The 13,791-nt window shown below is 37.1% G+C and overlaps 1 protein-coding gene across 3 annotated transcripts in view; it reads right to left on the reverse strand.

Annotated features, from left to right (window-relative positions):
- PRR16 (proline rich 16) overlaps positions 1 to 13,791 on the reverse strand; it is a 213,726-nt gene that overhangs the window by 167,479 nt on the left and 32,456 nt on the right. The window contains exon 1 of one of the 3 annotated variants that reach the window (XM_030926770.1): positions 2,057 to 2,082. The exons of the other annotated variants lie outside the window; for them this stretch is intronic. The gene's annotated coding sequence lies outside the window, so the exon portion shown is untranslated. Of the gene's footprint in view, positions 1 to 2,056; positions 2,083 to 13,791 lie in introns of those variants that run through there. 3 annotated transcript variants of the gene reach the window in all.

A 13,791-nucleotide genomic window follows, 5' to 3' on the forward strand; every position in this document is an offset into this window, starting at 1 on the left:
TCACACATTAATTTTCAATGATTTACAAGAGATTATTTTAGAAAGGGACTTGTGTTGAAAATAGGATAAAATATGTGACATTTTTGCTATGGTTTGAATGTATCTCAGTGCAAATATATTGAGAGGTAGGCCTTTAAGAGGTGATTGGGTTATGAGGCTTCTGCCCTCATGAACAGATTAATGTGATTATCATGGGGATGGGTTTGTTATCATGAAAGTGAGTTCATTATAAATGCAAGTTTGGACCACCTCTTGCTCCCTTTTGTGCTCTCTCTCACCCGTTTAATGCCTCTGGGATATTATGACACAGCAAGAAAGTTGTCACCAGATGCAGCACTTGATCTTGGCCTTCTCAACCTCCAGAACCATGAGCCAAATAAAATTCTGTTGTATATAAATGATCAAGTCCCAAGTATTGTTACAGAGGCACAAAACAGACTAAGAAAGAAAATTGGTACTGAGAAGCTAAGTGGGACTGTTGCTCTAAGAAACTGTTACTATCTGAAAGTGTGGAAGCAGCTCTGGAAGTGGGTAACAGATTCAAATTGGAAGAATTTCAAAGAGCAGGCTAGAAAAAGCCCAAATTGCCATAAACAGAGCATCAGTGGTAATTCAGGTGAGAGCTCAGAAGAAAGAAAGAAATGGAGAAAATGTCTGGAGCTTTTTCTTAAATTATTGTGATCAGAATCTGGTGGAAATGTGGACAATAAAAGGACATTGTGATGAGGTCTCAGATGGAAATGTGGAATAAGGTATTGGAAACTAGAGTAAAGGCTATCCTGGTTACACTTGCAAATAACCTGGTGAAATTGTGTCTCTGTCTTACGACTTTGTAAAAGGTAGAACTTAAGACTTAAGAGCTAGGACATCTGGCAGAAGAAGTATCTGAGCAGCAAAGTATTCAAGGTACTACATGGCTTCTTTTGGCAGCTTAGAATAAAATGGCAGAAAAGAGAAATAATTTAAAGATGGGATTTATAATTAAAAGGGAAGCAGAATGGAAAGATCTAGAGAACTCTCAGCCGGGCTATGTAAATAGAAAAGCGTGCTGTTCAGGAGAGAATACTAAGGGGACCAAGCAACCTTTTACTAAGGAGATTAACATGGATGGTAGGAAGCCAGGTTCTATTCATCAAGACAATGGAAGAATGACACCAAAGGGATTTCAGAGAACTTCCAGGCAAGCTACCGCCTTGAGAGCAAGGTATCCAGAGCGGCGCCCGCTCCTTGTTACAATGGCATAGAGAATCAGTAAATCATTAGGCTAGAAATGGCATCTTAGATTCATATATTCATAATTATTCATAAAATACTTACTGGGCACCGAATATATGCCAAACATGATGCTAAATGCTGGGCATGTGATAGTGAATAAAACAGATGTGGCCAGGCATGGAGGCTCACATTTGTAATCTCAGCACTTTGGGAGGCCGAGGCAGGTGGACCACGAGGTCAGGAGTTTTGAGACCAACCTGACCAAAATGGTGAAACTCCATTTCTACTAAAAATACAAAAAAATTTGCTGGGTATGGAGGCGGGCACCTGTAATCCCAGCTACTCAGGAGGCTGAGGCACAAGAATCACTTGAACTCAGGAGGCAGAGGTTGCAGTGAGCCGAGATCATGCTATTGCACTCCAGCCTGAGCAACAGGGTGAGACCCTGTCTCAAAAACAAACAAACAAACAAAAAAACAGATGTGATCTCTATGTTCATAAGTCTGGCCATCCATTGAGAGAGACATTAAATAAAGCTATATATAAATGTATGTAAGTCTCATTTGTAACAAGTTCTGTGGAAAACACACAGTGATGTCATAGAGAATACTGTGATGGGGAGGGCCAGTAGGCGGAAAGCTGGGCAACGAATGTCTGAGGACCAGAAGCCAGGTAAAGAGAATAAGCAACAAAATTCCAGGCAGAGGAAACATGTGAAGTCCTTGAGTCTTGAGAGTATAAAGTATTGGAGAACTGGAAGGGGTCAGTGGGGTCACAGCGCAATGAGCAATGGAGAGGAAGGTGTGAGAAAAAGTTGGAAAAATAGACAATAAGACATTACCATCAGGAGAAGTCCATCTTCATCAGGAATTCATTGAAAGGGGTCTAAACAGAGGAATTGAGGCAGGCAGTTAGCAAGGGAACAAGCATGATTACTTGTAGATAGCTAAAATACAAATGGAGTCAAACAGGTGAACACAAGTACCCTTCCCCTAGCAGAAAGAAACTGTTATGAGAGGTTGCAACAATGAAGACAGATTGCAGACATCCTGCTTTAGGCATAGATAGGAATGTAGCAAAGAAGAAACCACCCACAACTGGTTAAATCCAAGATGGCTGAAAGCTTGACTGACCCCCACCACTTGGCTATATTACATCCTTATTATCCTAAAATTTCTGAAGGGAAACCTCCCACTCCCTTCATGTACCTGACGCCATGACAGTTCTGGACTGACCATATTTAGTCTAGAAAAAAGTGGCACCCCAATTAGGGGAATTGCCTGCCCATTTACAGGAAATCCCCTCCCTTTATTATAGCATATTCTGCACCTTCATTATGCTTATCCATATAGTATGTGAGCCCTGACCATGTCGTGCTGTCTTATTCTTTTGAACACGTCTGCGCTCCTCTCTTAAGCATGTACTTTCTTTCCCTCCCCAATAAACCTTCTATACTTTCACTTTGGTCTCCTTTTCAAATTCTTTTGTGTGGTGAAGACAAGAACCTGAACTGCCCTACCAGCAACGGAATGGCTTCATTGTTACACAGGCTGTTTGGAGAGTGCCTGAAGAAAAGATAAACTGAATATCCTAGACAAGTAGAAAATATTCTAATATAATTAGATATCTTAGATCTTTATGAACATTCCCAATTCCATATTCTTGTCACAGGTAGGAAAAGATATGATTCTAGTCTCAGATTTTTTCTATGCCTCCAGAAACCACTGACCCGTAAGATGCAAAATTCATCCCTTCCTAATAACTGGGAATAACGGTCAGAAGCAGACCTCTCAGAGCAAGAGAGGCCACTCTAAGAAACTCTATCAGAGATTGCCCATGTTGGTTGGCAGTGTTCACCTCCTCTCCAAGACTGCTGACTTTTCTAGCTAGGAGCAGAACTACTTCCAGGCAATTGTGATCTTTAAGGGATTTGATCACCTGGAGCCCTCACAACCTCAAGCTCTCAAAGCTACCAGGAAAGTCACGTCTCACAGAAAAATTAAGGGCAATAGGTGGGGGAGGGAAGGAGATATGTCTCTTGAATGCTATCTCTGTATCTGGAGGGGAAACAAGGTCAATGGATGAGGGTTCCAGGAACAGCAGGGGATTCTAGGTAAAGCTGGGAGCCTGCAAAGCTGAATCAGCAGATGCCTGAATCTAGGGCAGTGCTGAAACTCAGCCGTGCTGTGGTAGGGAAAGTCTGTGAAACCCCATTAATGCCTTTCCTCTCAGGGTTCCTTGACTACACTAATAAAATATTACCTAATTGCAAGGGTGAATGATAGAGCTGAATAATTTAACTGTGGGCTTAGAGGCTTCAGACAGATTTCTCTTTCACCAAAACGTTTAAAAACAATAGCTCTTCATTTTCCTAGAAGACCCCTAGAAAGAGCAAGTTTTCTCACTTTTCTAAGGTAAACCAAATTGATGTGAAGCACACAACTGCAGCGGCCCCTCCAAGTTTCTGTTTGTCTTGTTATTTGACACTAAACTGTGTCAAAAAGATAATGCTAGTTCTCCTCTGTTGTCTAGCTAGTATTTCAAACAATATTTTTTTCTAAAGGATGAGACTAAAATCTGAAAAGTCTAATTGCCTCTTAAACACTAAGAACTCTCAAAATAAATACATTAATTGAGTAGACAGTTGCCCTAGATCTGAGTTCTTTAAATACTGAATTAATCTACCATAGGCAGTGACAGTAGGGGAGCAGAGGCAGCAAAAATTTCCATGAAGAACTTAGAAATAAGGGAGATAAGCTTTCCCTCTGAAAATTAAATTATAAATCACCATATAATAGGTCAGAGATAAGACAAGCATTTTGTAAAGCCCAAAGTGGCTCCCAGACATGGAAAACTGGCTATAACATGACTAAAATAAATAATAACAAATGGAGAGTCAGCAATGAAAGTTTGGAAAAATGTGCAAAATGAACATTTTCAGAGGCTCAGTCCAAGGTAAAGTCCATTTTGGCCCAAAAATATGGTTTTTTTGGTCCCAGTGACAAAGAAAACTTTATTTGCATGAATTAAGTTACCTTAAATTGATGTCATTCAACCTAAACTGATTCCACGCAACCTGTACAGGCTTTTAATGATATTTTAGTTCCTCCAGCCTTTAGGGAGAAAATCAGATAGCTAAAAATGATAGCCCCTTTGGCAGTGCTATTTCTCATTACACATTAATACACTGACATTCTGCTTTGATTCATTAGTTTCTGGGTGCTTGTGTATGGAGCCCTAAGAGACAGATCCACATTCAGCATGCCAATAAGTCAGGTTTCTGACATGGCAAAGCTGAAAACCAGACCGTATCACATAATACTGTGCTGTACTCTCATCCACATCATATTAGTTTCCCCAGACAAGTAGGGACAAGGCAAGCCCCATATTTCTCAGAGGAAAGAAACACAGTCATGTGTGACAGAACCTGGACCATAATCTGAGCCTCCAATATTTGTTTACCTTTCATTCCATTACAACCTTAGTGCATCGGAAATGTATATAACACTGTATTTATTGACTTTGTCTCAATTTCAAGATTTGAGGTAAGCATAAATCCTGTAGGTATTTCAACCTGGAGACCATGCTAAATAGAAGTCATTTATCTAATTAAATCATTTTCTTTCTTTTTTTTTGAGGCGGAGTCTCGCTCTGTCACCCAGGCTGGGGTGCAGTGGCGGGATCTCAGCTCACTGCAAGCTCCACCTCCCGGGTTCCCGCCATTCTCCTGCCTCAGCCTCCCGAGTAGCTGGGACTACAGGCGCCCGCCACCTCACCCGGCTAGTTTTTTATATTTCTTAGTAGAGACGGGGTTTCACCGTGTTAGCCAGGATGGTCTCGATCTCCTGACCTTGTGATCCGCCTGTCTCGGCCTCCCAAAGTGCTGGGATTACAGGCTTGAGCCACCGCGCCTGGCCTATTAAATCTTTTAAGTCCCCATCCATCACCCAGTGCATTCTATTTCCTTCATTTGCTATATGTAGGCTGCTACTGATAGTTTGAAAAACTGTAGCATCACACAATGTCTAACATCTAATATGTGAATGCAGATGCCATTTCATGGGACATAATCTTTTCCTACAAATGATAGGAAGTGCAAAATAATCTCTCACAGATAGCAGCCTCTGTTGCACAATGATAAGCGTGCCAGGGAGTAATTTTTCATTTTAGCAATTTCAACTAAGGAGCAGTTTCAACTGTCAAGACCTATCCACTCTCATATTTCCATTATGAACTGTAATCTCACATGCATTAACAAGCTCCTATGTAACACGTTGAATGTTATTATTTGGTACTTAAATAGCTTTCTGAGAACACAAAGTGTTCTGCCAATCATAAATACTTTGCCCATAATAACACTGCTTTAGAGACAGGTATAAATCATTCTCTTACTTTAACAGTTGAGAAATTAACACTAAGTCAGAGTAAGTTAATGACAAAAGACAGGGCACCTTTAAGCGATAAGCCTAGCTCATACAAAATGTGTATTCACCCAGTTTTGTGCATTCTAACCTAAGGACTTTTAACTTATCATAAACCAGCTCTTTTTGAAAGCTTCTTTTGGGCTAGTAAAAGCCTCACTGATGCACTAGTCCAAACATGGACATGTAAAGAACAGTATACAGAATAGGGAATCAGTTATCCTGTCAGAAGCTCAGCCTGTTCAATTGGGATCACTTCCCAGAAACAAAACTTGAACACCTCCAAGGCCATTATGAATTAAATATTACTCAATGCTGACACAAATTTCCAATTTAGAAGGTAATTAACTCCCTGTTAGTCAAAGTTTCTGATGGAACAGATTAAAAAAATGAATTGCCTTGATATTCACCTGACAACTTCAGGCCACATTAATTTCTTCCTACTCTAATTCAAATACTATAGGGTAAAACTCTGATGTCTGTAACATCAAAAGACAATTGAAAATTTGACAGCAGTCAGTGGCCTAAAATTTATAACTCCTCTTCTCAAATTTAACCCCTTCCAACCAGATAATGCCTAGATACTACTATATTTAACTATGAGAAATGAACAAAGGAACTGGCAATGGATAGATAAACTCTCAGTGGAGGAACCCTTCTTAACCATTCTTATTTATGCCTCACTCTGAGAAAAACAGAGCCTCAGCAACCCAGCAGATGTTCTAGCATGTGACTATACCCAAGCAAAACATTTCAGTAGCCCCAAATGACTGATCATCCTTTTACTGGTGGCCTCAGTCAATCCTTTTATTCTCACTTGATACCAAAAGCATATGGTTGTAAACGGTCCTACAGATGGATGAAGAGAACTCAACAGAAATCAAGGAGAAAATCTGGCCTACAGATGTATGATTACACCATAGAGGGCCTGTGGTGCTTACACACCATGTGAGCTAAAGAATTTACAAGATGAATACTAGAAACACAAAACACATGTGTACATAAAAGACAAAGATTTACTGTGCTACTACATTTTGCCAGCTAATTAAAAATTCACTATCGAGATTCACAGGCAACATAAACATAAGACAGAGCTATATAATCTAAACAACCTATTTTACAGAAAGCTAGTCCCATCAGTGTATATTTTCAACTTTACAATTTTTATTTGACTAAGCAAATTGTCTTTACTATCCCCCCCTCACCCAACTAAAAGTTACAGGTTATATTACAAAAAGGAGCATATAGTAATAAATATTTATTTTCAGATAATGATAGCCCTAGACTTTCTCATGACATGATTTAGTTTATGCCAGGGCAGCAATTACATATTTAATATATTCGGTGGTCGATGAGATACCTATAATTGTATGATAGCGTCGTCCTTAAACTAATGCTTTAAAACCTAAGATGATCCCTGTATGTGGGGAAAATACCCAAAGCAAAAATGTAAAATATTTGCAGAATGATGTTATCCAAATAAGGCTCTGTTAATCAAAGACACAATTTATAAGGATATTCAGGATATATTGGAGAAGATTGAGCCCTACAAATATGGAAACCTAATGATATGGGGAGGGGCTAATACCATTGTTCTAAAGCCTTTATTTTTTCTGATTTCTAAAGCAACTGAGGTTTCTTGTTATCTGTCTGAAGAAAGCATCAAATACACTGCTTATATAATATTGCAGCAGACTGCTATGAAGAGATTCAATTGTCATCAGACTCCCCACATTCTCCTTTAAGTTACTGTGACAGTTAAAAATTATGTCCAATTGCATATAAAAGAAAACCCAAACAACACTGTTTTCAGCACACAGAGTTTTGCATAACAAGAAGTCAAATTTCAAGCAATCCAGGATGATGTAACAAGCGTATAGTAACTACTCCAGATGCCATTCATCTCAGCATAGAGTTTTCATCCTCATCTTCTTAAGATGGAAGTTGTGTCTTCTTGCATTATATTCCTATTTTTATTCCAGGAAGGGGAAAGGGAAGAAAAGGAACAAAAGAGAGGAAAGGTATGTGCAGCTGAGTCTGCTCCCTTTAAAAGCTTTCCCAGAAAACCCGCCAATGACATACTTAGGCACCACTGGTCTGCTTGCACCACAATTTAGTAGGAGAGGCTGAGAAATATAGTTATTTAGTGGCCCATTAGTGTCTCAAACCAAAGAGAGGTTCTGACGTTAAGGGAGAAGGAGGGAATAAATAGTGGGTAGGCAAGTAGCAGTATCTGCCCTTGTTATAAATGCACTGCTTTGTCATCCAGCTGTCATCTAATCCAATAGAATATGGTTTTGAAAGTGTCTGAAAAATAGAAAGTTTATATGGATTCTTGCATCAGACAGTAATGTTGTTTTAAAGACATCCAAGCTTAAACTGTCATATTCAACAATTCAGACCAACCTTAAAAAAAGTGGTTCACTGGCATGCCTTTTCCTTAGCAGTTGTTGGTAAGAAAATAAAAAAAAAATCTTTTAATTAAAAAAATATAAAACAAAGCAAAATGAAACAATAATAACAAAAACACTGAATATGAGTCTTCAGGCTTTATATATACAAACTATGTCTATGTCATGTCAGTCCAACTATCATGCTTCTCTCCTTACTATTAATCCTGAAGGAATCACACTTTTTCTGTAAGATGATCAAAATAAATTGATAAGGTACTCCATCTTTTCTGCATGCAGTCACACATTTGCCACTTTTGCTAACTATAAGGTTTTTCACGCTGAGAAACACTGTTGATAAATCAGGAATGATGATCACTGAAACATTTGTTTTGCAATTTAAGTAAAATACTTTATGTACATATTTCATCAAAAATGGAAATAAGTTTTAATGTCTGTTTTATTTTTGACAGCATAGGTATATACAACATAAAAATGCCTTAAAGGGTAGAAATCTTTAAATATTATAGATACAAGGTATTATATCTCACACAAAGTGCATTTGTGGCATACTATGCAAGAGATGGTGCGCTTAGGTTTCTAGTTTCTTTAGTGATTCTAGATATATTCTCAAACATAAAAATAGGATTATCCTTTAAGACAAATTATTCACAGAAAGGATTTCTCCTATTGTCTTTCTTTAGCCTGGTATTACCACTGGTAGTAAGTTGAAATGAATGGAGTCACAGACATTGAATTTACTTCCCAAGGCCATTAACAGTTTTCTTGCCTTCTTCTATTGAGGCCAGAAAGCTAAAATGCTGACCCCCTTTGGCCTCCCTTCTGATCTTGGGACCCCACTGTGCTCAAAGAGAAGACGGGAACAAATGGGAAATTTAAAGGGATAGGCTCAGCTAGCAAGCTCTTCTTAGCATTTTTTTAGTCTTTTCCTCCTTTCCCTTTTTTTTTTGGTTTGTTGTTGTTGTTGTTGTTCTTTTGTTTTTGTTTTGGTCTGGAAACTGATGTGACACTTAGAGATGCAGCAGCCATCTTGCCACCATAACAGAAAAGTCACACAACATGTCTAGAATAGAAAGGATGAATGGACAGAGAACTAGAAGGAAGATGCCTGGGCCTTTGATAACACTGTGGACCTATTGCTGTATCCCTGGACTGCCTGCCCCAAAGAAATGCAAATCAAAACTATGATGAGGTATCATCTCACTCCAGTTAAAATGGTTTTTACCCAGAACTTCTTGTTATATAATAAAAATGGCCAGCATAACTTTAAACCACCATTAATCATGTTTTCCATAATTCAAGGCTGAACACAGTCCTAATTGATACAAATCAGTTCAGCTTACATTATATTTATTCCTTGTACATCAGGCCATATCTCTGACAGATTTTTATTTATTTATCTTTAGAAATAGGTAGTCAAAATACATTTCAATATATTTTAGTACTGTTATGCAAGAATTTATTCTAAAATAAAATTGTATTTATCGTTTCCTTAAAAAAAAGATACATGTGAAAGTTGTAAAGAATACCTAAAACCTACTTTTTGTGAAAATTGCAAATTAAAACAAGCATACACACATGGTAACTCAATAAGAATTCATGTGAAAGACCCTCCACAGCCTCTGTACAGAATATATGTTTGTCTGTTTGTTTATTTGTAAAGCATCATTTCTAGGAAATCAATACTTCTAAGTTCTCAAGGCAAGAAAAGTCTCATTGTTTGTCATATGTTACGGGCTTACAAGAACACATGATGAAGTGAATGTGATGAAACTAGATGTACTCTATGCAGAAAAAAAATGTATACACACACACATGCATACACATATATATCCTTATATATGTGTATATATACATATTACTCATACACATATGTATATGCATGTGTATATATACATATATATATACACACACACACACTTTCAGAAGAGAAGCAGTAAACTTAAAAAGTATATATCTATATCAGTTTAAAGTATACATGCTAAATAATTCATGAAAAGTTTTATCTTTATAGCTTTTGAGAAATTAATCAAAGAAAAGGGGACAACAGAAGGTTCTGAACTGTTTAAAACTTTACTCTGCAGCAATCTGTTATAAAATAAAAGTGTAAAATCCCAATTCACTTTTTTCATTGAAATAATTGACACTTGTACAGTCACCAAATGCTTTCAATCTTCATCCTCCAGTGATGGATAGTCTAGTCTTTCTTATGATAAATAATCTCAAAGTCAATTCTGAGAAACAAGTTCTGGAATTTCAGTCTCAACTACTGAAGTCCTCTCCAAGTATGAAGTGGGGTGCAAAGGAGCCCATTTGGGAAGTCCATTTGTGACTGGACACCTGCCCAAGCAGGAAGCAACAGCCACGTTCAACACCTTTTAAGCAACCTTTTCCCTGCCCTGTAAGTGTTCTTATCCAGGACTTGGATTGTTTTAATGCATTTGCTTAGGAATGCTTTAATAACCAAATGGATTAGAAATTGTTTCTTTATTAGAGACCCCTTCAGTATTTCTTTAGACATTAGAGTTTTCAATTCAAATATTTATGAGAAACTTCATTAAGTTTATATTATCGTGCAACTCATTTCCACTAGTCAGAAAAGTGTTTGGAAAGGGAGAAGAAAGAAAGCAGGAGAGGGAAATGAGGGGAGGATTAAATTAATCACATGAAATTCTTTTTTAGTATTATTTTGAAATAACTGAAATATAGCATGATTCTCCAGATTATATTCCAAATGTCCAGGAACAAATAACAGCCTGAAGAACCTGAGAGGTGCTACAATAAAAGTATTCTTGCCTTCTATCATCAACCCCTTCTCCTGTTCCCATGACTTACTGCAATCAAATCATTGAAGATGCAAGGCATTTCTTTGCCTATAGATCTGTAACTATGGGCCTTGGGGGATTTATTGGAATGGCACAGGTAATCCCAGGGCATGTGACTCTTTGGCACTGAATATACCTAAGAAGTGACATGAAAATGCCCAATTTTTATCATACCCTTAAAAGTCTTGGCTTCAAAGGGGATCCCTGTAGCTGAGGGACTCGCTTGGCTGGGAAGCAAGAAACTGGCTCAGTGCCCTTCTCTGAATTTTGCTTGAGCTCCTCTCTTCCGACCACATCATTTCCTTCCAAAGACTGACCTTCTTACATCAATGATCACCGTCCATGTCAACCCCGTGAAGGGTGACTCACTGCTCTTTTTAAATTGGAACTACTTCTCAAAGACATGTCATCCCAGTCAGTATGTGACAGACTACTTCAAAGCAGGCAGTCTCAAGACAGTAGATGAAAAAGACTTTAGATATATCCCCACAATTTCTTCTGTAACTTATCAGTTCCATGTTTAAGAGACACTTGGTAGGAATTCAAAATAATTCCTGTCCCTTTTGTTTTGTCTCCACTAGAATCTGAATGTAAGACTTCAAAAGACTACTGATTCGAGTGTGTTGCCAATGCCATTTTTACAACTTGAGGTGATACAACATGGTTGGTTGTTTACTTCTAGCAGAATCAGCACCAAGGCCAGTGCAGAAGGAAGAAGAGAGTCGGTGAGGAGCCTGAACCTCTGCCAAATATCACTGCCTCCAACAGCTGAATTATTGTGCAAACAGGTTTTTCCTAAAGAAGTGTAACTCCTACTTGAGTGTTAACAAATGTTCTCCGCTCGTAAGGTTTCTGAATCTAATTGCTCTCTTTTTTATCTTACCATACAATAGGTAAGAAAAATTCCATATTTATATAAGAAAATGTCCATGGTTTCCCTGCAATAACTCTGAGTCTGTTATTATTTCTATTAGGGCATTCACACCACATCAACAAACTAATTTTTCTTAGCTCTAAGTGAAAACATGGAAAATTATGGCACTTTACAGAAATTATAAATTAATGAAACATTATTTAAAGTAACTTTAAATCTTTAGAATTTGCATCCCTTTTTAAGTCAATATTTTTCTACAATTTTGCTCCTTTTCCCTCATTCGTCAAACATGAAATTTAGGCCCTAGAGTCTGAAAACTATGTAAGACTTAAGATTTTTTAATGCTATTTACAAAAATGTTCAGTACTCATATTTACTCATTTATTCTTAAACGTTCTTTGATTTATTGAAGAGCTTTCAATGTCTTTAACCAAGATTAACTAAAATTGTAGCAATTATCTTTTTTAACCGAGTGGCTTCTAATATTTTATATGCTTGAATGCATAACATGGAACTGTGAACAGAAAAAAATCTGTTTTTAAGTGAAAGAATAGGCCCAGGTCTGCTGAGCTAACCATTTCGCTATATGATATGAGAAGGTTTCTGAGTGGCCAAAGGAGATCATTTGCCTCCTAAAAGTAGATCATTTGAATAAGAAGAAACTACTTACTATTATTTTTTGGGACACAACAGCATTAACTTCACAATGGACCCACAGTTTGTTGGAGTTACGAGACAGTCTGTTACTCATTTTTATTAGGTTGAACTAGAAATTGCTGGTATGAAAGTGTTTTGACCAACAAAAATGGCAAGGTCACATGCTTCAACTAATAAAAAGAAAATTGTCTCCAATAGGGATTAAAAGACTTGCCCAAGGTTAGTAACAGGGCTAGAATCTAAACCAAGACCTCTGAATTCCCACAGTAGATGGCCTTGCATTTTAAGCACACAGAGCCTCTTCCCGTATCAGTTACCCTTCCATTATAGTTTCTGTTTTCTACCATTTAAAACATTCCTGTCACAAACACATAGAAGATTTAAAAGAACTTTTTTATGCCTGAGAAATAACAAAGACAGTAAGAAAAAACTTAACCCTTGAGTGCCTATTACATGTAGTTCAAATGGATTATAATTCAATTTCTAATATATATATAATATATACAAAATATATATTTGGAAATCATATTTATTGGGGTTCTTTACTAACTAGGAATTAATATTTTTGGTTGGCTAAAGTTGAAAAACAGGAACAGAATAATGAAAATTAAAGAACAAAGGAAAACATATAAAAGGAAACTGTTACGGATATTCTGATGTATACTCTTTTATTTAAAATTGTCTATGCTTCTCTGATTATTTTCTTAGGACAGATGTCTTTAAGTGAAATTGCTGAAACAAAGGACTTCCAAAGCTTCCGATAAATTTTAGCAAACTTCCCTCCAGAACCGTTGTTCCAATTCACACTTTTATTAGCATACTTCATTTGAGGAGTACTTGAGTCCCCCCTCTCTTCCACAGTAACTTTTTATACTAGCCATTTCTTTTTCTTATTTTATGAGCAACTGGACTACATTATGTGTTCAGTTTTCAATTTGGATAGTTCCACTCATTTCTATGAATGAGATCTGCACCAAAATATGGAAATGCCATCTTCATAGAAAAATCTTTTAAACCATAGGGAAAATATTGTTTATAAAAGATGTTCCCTAAGATGACAAACAACTACTTTTTTAATATACTACAAAAAAACTAGATTTATTTTTACTTTTTTATAAAGATTCAATTTATTTGTGTGTGTGTGTGTGTGTGTGTGTGTGTGTGTGTGTGTGTGTGTTTTAATATCTCCAAGTCACATTTTGTTCCTTTCTAGACAAAGGAAACATCTGGCAACAGGTTAAGCTTTTGATGGATATTCTCCCTCTTTTCCAATAATATCTCAATGTATATTTTAACCTATTTTCACATAAGTTAATGGTAGAATTCTCTACTTAATTTGTGTTATTAAATTAAATGTGTCACCTACAAAGAGTAAACCTAGTTCTGAG

This window comes from Rhinopithecus roxellana, chromosome 3, assembly GCF_007565055.1.
Source record: "Rhinopithecus roxellana isolate Shanxi Qingling chromosome 3, ASM756505v1, whole genome shotgun sequence".
Taxonomy (NCBI): domain Eukaryota; kingdom Metazoa; phylum Chordata; class Mammalia; order Primates; family Cercopithecidae; genus Rhinopithecus; species Rhinopithecus roxellana.